This window comes from Felis catus, chromosome B3 (assembly GCF_018350175.1).
Source record: "Felis catus isolate Fca126 chromosome B3, F.catus_Fca126_mat1.0, whole genome shotgun sequence".
In the NCBI taxonomy this organism is placed as follows: Eukaryota; Metazoa; Chordata; class Mammalia; order Carnivora; family Felidae; genus Felis; species Felis catus.
In genome coordinates, this window is record NC_058373.1 from 137,272,435 (window position 1) to 137,279,212 (window position 6,778).

The 6,778-nt window shown below is 53.4% G+C and overlaps 1 long non-coding RNA gene across 2 annotated transcripts; it reads left to right on the top strand.

The window, feature by feature from the left end:
- Positions 1 to 767: 767 nt before the first annotated feature.
- LOC123386361 lies at positions 768 to 5,992 on the top strand. Of its 2 annotated transcripts, none has more exons than XR_006600149.1 (3): positions 768 to 937; positions 3,703 to 3,855; positions 5,331 to 5,992. It is a non-coding gene; the product is annotated as an uncharacterized LOC123386361 (long non-coding RNA). The 2 variants fall into 2 exon arrangements; XR_006600150.1 differs by having other exon boundaries at positions 768 to 910.
- Positions 5,993 to 6,778: the final 786 nt, after the last annotated feature.

A 6,778-nucleotide genomic window follows, 5' to 3' on the forward strand; every position in this document is an offset into this window, starting at 1 on the left:
GTCACGATCTCACAGTCTGTGAGTTCGAGCCCCGCGTCGGGCTCTGAGCTGACGGCTCAGAGCCTGGAACCTGCTTCTGATTCTGTGTCTCCCTCTCTCTCTGCCTCTCCCCCGTTCATGCTCTGTCTCTCTCTGTCTCAAAAATAAATAAAAAACATTAAAAAAAAAAAAAAGAAATCTCTTCTTCCTGTTACTATTTATTGTGAATGATTGTTTTTTTTTTCCCCATGGGGTCAAAAGGTACCTAAGCAGATGACTGCAAGTGGCAAAACAGAAGACAGAAATCAGGTATGGGCAGTTTTTCATTTACCTTAGTGTGGGAATTTTCAGTCAACAGGCAGGGACATAAAGCATTTACGCAAATCGAAATGTTTCAGCGCACGCGTTTCAGCCGTTCAACTTGATAACAATTGCAAATAAACCTGCTAAACTTCTCTGGACAATGCCGGTGTTTGAGGTTTCGGAAAACAAAAACACAAACGAATTTATCTGTAGAATTCTTGTCACGTAAGTGAGTCTGTCATTCACTGTACATTCCTGAGTCGCCCAGGGTGCGAGTGCATGTCTGGAATGTTGTCTGTCTTCTGTGCCGTTCCCGTAAGCTTGCTATTAAAATACATTAAACTGCTTTTTAAGAAAAAAAAAAAGAAAGAAAGAAGCAGATCTACAAATTTAAGAAACTGCCAGAACACGCTAGGAAGGCACGCCCCCCGCGCTGTGTCTTTCCAATGTCAGTTTCGCGCAGTCGTAAAGCAAGGTCAGCACAACGACGAAGCGGGTTCAGGATCTCAAACTCAACGACATTTCGCCGTGTTCTTACGCGTCCCGCGAATCGAAGCACAACGAACAAGATAGAACCAGGGGTAGGAAGTCAACGAATCCAACTCCAAGTCAGTCTGTGAGCGCGCAGGTAGGATGAGGCCTCGGTGCGGTCCAGGTAGGCTGTTCGTTTTGGTCAAGCAGGGAGGGATCTCAGTTCTGTTCTGAGGTCAGTCGGGCAAAGGCGTGGGTAGGAAGTGGCTTTTTAAAGTGGTCAGATGTTAAGGGGTCAGTGTCAGGATTCTGAGAGTTAGCTGCGAAAATGCTCCCTTTTTAAAGGGATTTCAGGGGCCCCTGGGTGGCTCAGTCGGCTGAGTGTCCGACTTCGGCTCAGGTCATGATCTCGCGGTTCGGGAGTTCGAGCCCCGCGTCGGGCTCTGTGCTGACAGCTCGGAGCCTGGAGCCTGCTTCGGATTCTGTGTCTCCCTCTCTCTCTGCCCCTCCCCTGCTCGTGCTCTGTCTCTCCCTCTCTCTCAAAAATAAATAACCATAAAAAAAAATTGAAAAAAAATAAAGGGCCTTTGCAGACCTCCTCGGTTTCTGGGGATTCTCAGTTCTGAGCGTGTCATCCGTGGTGCTGGTGTTGGGGATATCCGGTCTTAGCTGCTTGCATCAGTCTTTGACCCCGTGACCTGACATGGGTGACTCCATCTTGCTCTGTCCAGAAGTGATAAATTGCTGTGCGAAAAAGGAGGCAGAACAGCGTGTGTGTGATATGCTTCCATATTTTTAAAAATACACACAATTCCTGGGGCGCCTGGGGGGGTTCAGTCGGGGAAGCGTAGGACTCTTGGTTTTGGCTCAGGTCAGGAACTCATGGTTTCATGAGTTTGAACCCCATGCTGGTCTCTGAGCCAACAGTGAGGAACCCCTGCTTGAGATTCTCCCTCTCTCTGCCCCTCCCCTGCTTGCACTCTCTCTGCCTCCCTCAAAAGTAAATATATAACTTAAAAAAAATAAAAGTTAAAAAATAAAAATACATAAAGTTCCTTTACATGTAGAAAAAAACTGGCGATAATTATGAAAATGGTGACCCCTCTGCCATTTATTTGCTCATGCACACACACACACACACACACACACACACACACACACACCATGAAGTGTCCCGCTTCATCAGAGTGGGGGTCAGTTACAGTGTCCTTTCTTTTTTTTTTTAATTTTTTTCAATGTGTGTTTATTTTTGAGACAGAGAGAGATGGAGCATGAGTGGGGGAGGGGCAGAGAGAGAGGGAGACACAGAATCAGAAGCAGGCTCCAGGCTCTGAGCTGTCAGCACAGAGCCCAAGGCGAGGCTTGAACTCACGGACCGTGAGATCATGACCCGAGCCGAAGTCCGACGCTCAACCGACTGAGCCACCCGGGTGCCCCACAGTGTCCTTTTCAAAGACAAAGACAAGACTGCAAATATATTAAGAGCCTTATAATTTAGTGTACATTAATGCGTTAATATGCTTGTGGGGCCCCAAGGAGGAGCAAATACACCAGCTAACAGCTCAGAAAAGACAGGAGGTGGTGTCCCATGTTGGATCCACTTGGAAACCCTTGGAAAACACAGGGCATAAAACGGTGCTGTTGAGCCCTGCACGGACGTTCATTAACAGGCACGCGGGGTCAAAAGATCAGAGTCCAAGTCAAGGCCTTGTGCTTGCTGGTGCTAAGATCTTGAGCAAATTCCCTGACCTCTTTGAACCTCACTATCCTCATCTATAAAATGGGAACACGGTTAACTGCTCCCATATGTCCCACATATGTTGGGAGCGTTGGGTGAGATGATGTGTAAGATCACTCGGTCCTGACGAACGTGGGTGGAGCCAGAGGGGGAGAAGGGCAGCATTACTGCCCCCTTGCCTCCAGGGGCAGGATGTTAAATGTGACTTTGTCTCACATTTCCCTGAAGCTCCAGAAGCCAGTAGCAAAACACTAGGTGCCAGATACCCCCACACTTCACGGTGAGATTCTAGACGACCTGGTGAGGTTCACCAAGAAGGTGGATGAAAACCCATTTGGTGGCTCTTGGCCCAATACCCAATAACCAGGTGGACGGGACAGGGATAGAGAGAGGATTTTCTGGGGAGACGGGTCTGGGCGCTGGGGTGTTGCCCTACCCCGTGGCGGAATGATCCTTCCCTCTTACCTCAAGCCCCGGGGTCGAGGGGGGGGTGGTGTCAGGGGACCCTTGGAGACCTGGTGCCCTTGGTGTCTGTGGATGCAAAGCTCACAGGTGTCAGCCCTGCGCCGGAGAAAACCCGAGGGCAAGAGCCAGAGCTCCCAGCCCGGAGTGGGGGAGAACAGGGTGTTGGCACAGGAAGAAAGGGGCTAAACAGTACTTCTGCCGAAGGCAGGGAACAGATGTGGGAGGTGTTCCCCCTCAAACTGAGTAAACCCACCACGGGAGCCAGCCCGGCGTCATCTCGGAAGGGACTCTGCCCAGAAGGCACACGCCGCAGGACAGGGCGGGCTGACCGAGCCCAAAGGCGGACCGACCGCAAAGGTGAGAGACGCCTCGAGAAGCATGAGGAGAAGTGCAAGTGGAGGTTCCTGGGGGGGGAGTGGCCAGGATCCCACAAAGACAGCTGGCAAGACGGAGGCTCAGCGCACACCGCCGAGCCCCGCCCACCACTGCTGCATCAGGCAGAACCTTCCCGCAGCTTGCCGGTCCCCTAACCCTGGAGCAGGGAGCAGGAAGGACACCTCCCGGTGAGGTGCTGGTGGGGGGCAGAGGAAAGAGGCTGCCGGGCCTGCCTACCGCCCCCCAGACCCCCGGCTTGAGTTTGCAGGTGGCCCAGGGAGAAGTACACCTGTGGGCAGAACTCTGTGTTCTCACGATCGTACTGAACTCAACAAAGGAATTGTTTTTTGTTTTTTGTCTTTTTACGCTAGAGGGTATTCTAGTATCCAGGAGTGGCCAAAAGTCCTTGGATGGGACTCAACCAAGATCAGCCTTCAGGGGTAGAGAAGGAGGCAGTTCATCATCGGGAGGGGAAAGCCAGAAGCTTTAGGATAGAATCCTAAGGATTCCTACCCGCTCAAATGGTACGTATCTGTGCCCAGAAGCTCATAAATGCGTAGGGGTGAAGGGGGCGGTAAAGGCGGGGGTAAGTGAAGAGAGGAGACAGCTTTTTTTATTCTAGGCACTTTTACTTCGGGGGATACTTCTTGAGATGAATGTGTAGGCAAGTGCCAACTGACGAATTAGAGAATAAATTCTATCTATACGTGTGTGCGTGTGGGTGTGTGTGTGTGTGTGTGCACCCACCCGTATGTCTCCCCGCCTTGAGGGACCTTTGTTCTTTGGCCCTGACCCCCACTTTCAGGTATAACTGGCTTCTGGAACATTCCATAAACATGCACCACCATTGACCCAGATTCTGGCCGGCCGCGGCCCAACCCAGCAGTGGGAGCTGGAGACCCACACAGGAACGGAGGGGAGACGGCCTGGGCGGGGGGGGGGGAGATCCATATGTCTTCGTTTCCTCCTTTTTTTATATAAACACTGTCACTTGCCATCAAACGTGACGACCGCGTTGATCAGCGGGCCTGCGTGACAGCTTAGTGGAAGCTGCTCTCAGCTCGTTACGCAAATATCCAAGGCCTCACTTTTAATTACTCAGTTAGTGCCAGATTAACTCCTAGTCCCTGCCAACAGCACGGCCCCTCGCTTGGAGAGGTCGGCATGAATCAAGAGGGAGCCAGATGAGCCCGAGTCTGTCACCCGCTCCCCGACCCTTTGGTAGGAAAATGTGTGTCGCCAGAAAAGCAGGGTCAACACTCGACGGAGAGGCCACTGGGGGCCGGGAAATAGCCTCACTTCCTGCTGGGCTCTTTCTTTTGGTTTTAGCCCCGAGTATTATTCGGGGGTGGAGAGACCCCCCCCTAGAATACAGTTTCCTTCGGGGAATCGAACGAAGTCAGCCCGGCGCATGTGTGCTCCCTTAGACGCCGCGGGTCTCAGACCCAGTAAGGGCTTCCAGATGCTTCAGAGGTGAGCAGAGCACGAAACCCTAGGGCGTGAGCTCTGCCATTCATTCCAGTCCCTCACACACGTGCACAGGGCACCTACTGTGTGCCGGCTCGCGGCTCTGCACGTGGGAGTTAGAGACGGAAACGACACGGCCGTTTTCTGGAGGCTCGGCCCTCAGAGGGACAGACACGCAAATAAATAAAAGCAATTGGGCTTCTGCACTTGGAAGCCGGGACAGAGGTCTGCGCGGCTCCTGCGGGGCTCCAACAAAGGAAAGGCAGGCGAGGAGGTGAGAAAAGTTCGGCGAGGGGAGCTGGATCAGAGATTGCCAGGGAGCAAGGATCGGAAGGGGCCACGGAAGGAGCTGTAGGACGGTCCGTGGGATGAGAAGGGGACCCACGTGGATATGGAGGACACGTGTGGTGCTCCTTAACTTGCCGGGACCTTCCGACGCTCCTCCCGAATGGAGGAAGGGCCCCTCTTAGAAAGGCGAGCCTTCCCAAGGAAAAAGCCTGTAAGTCTCTTTCCCGGCATCCTTTGCAACCAGGTTCGGCCACGTGACCTTGAATCCACCGATGAGACACGGCCCTGGGAGACAATTCTGGAAGCCAGTGGTATGACGCGTGTGCTTTGCAGGCTCGCCTTGCAGACTTCACCCCGCGAGGGTGGGAATGTGTGGCATCATCAGCACCTGTTTCTGTCTGAGCAGCCCGGGTGGCACTGGTCTGTCTCCACTGGGGCAAGACGGGACCATTGCTTCTGCCCTCGAGCCTCCAAGCCCCCGCCCCTGGCTTCTCCCGGACATCCTGACAGCCGCCAATGGCCTTTCACAATCCCCTTTTCCCTTTAAAGTAACTGGAGCGGGTTCCGTGGCTCACACTCGAGAATTCGGGTTGGTACACCCCAGGGGCTTTCCATTGGGTACTGCGGGGAAGGTACAGTGTCAGTGGCCTTCTCGGGGCTGATGCAGGGGCTTCTGTGCCACCACCACCCCCTGCCGCTCTACTTTTTCACACACTGAGCTGCCAAATGAAGACTGTATTCACGAAACAATAACAACAGTAATAGCTCTTGACCTTGATTGAGCACTTGCTGCTAGTTGGGCGTTGCCCGGCAGATTGTATTTTCTTTAAAAAAAATTTATTTTACTCTTTATTTATTTTTGAGAGACAGACAGAGACTGAGTGTGAGAAGGGCAGAGAGAGAGAGAGAGGGAGACACGGAATGGGAAGCAGGCTCCAGGCTCCGAGCTGTCAGCACAGAGCCGGACGCGGGGCTCGAACTCACGGACCGCGAGATGGTGACCTGGGCCAAAGTCAGATGCGCAACCGACCGAGCCACCCAGGCGCCCCTCAGATCGTATTTCCTGCTACGGTCATAGCAGAATCTCTCTCACGTTCTCTTCTTATAACGTGATGGTGACAGCCCTCCCCTCGCTCCCATGATGTCTATTCTCCCTCCCCTAGAAGCTGGAAAGCTTCTAGGGACCACAGAAGGGCTGCTGTGTGACTTCCAGAGCAAGGTCATAGAAGCTGGTGCAGCCTCCAGCCGGTTGTCTCGGGATCCCGGGTCTCGGAACCCAGGCACCAGGCCACCGGGATGTCCAGGCCCGGCGTGGGTGCGGTGGCCTTGCGCCCACGCCGGAGGGGACAGCGCCCTCACCTTCTGGAAGGCGAGACAGGAAGCCTGGAGGCGATTCCAGCCCCAGCTGCCATCGAGAGGGACCCAAATGAAAACAGCCGGGCCGTGCCCATTCAGGCCCCAGAAACGCCGGAGATGATAATAAAGTGACGGCCACGGTCGGGGGTGTTCTGTTAGAGCCGCAATATATACCCGGGACGCACTGTCCTCAGCGCCTTACCGACTGGTGCAGTGCTCGCCACAATCCTATGCGGCAAGTACTGTTATTATCCATTATTATTGCTTTCCTCGTCGCTTTTATCAATGAGGCAGCTGGGGCACAGAGAGGCTAGTAAGTCGCTCGGTGACACACAG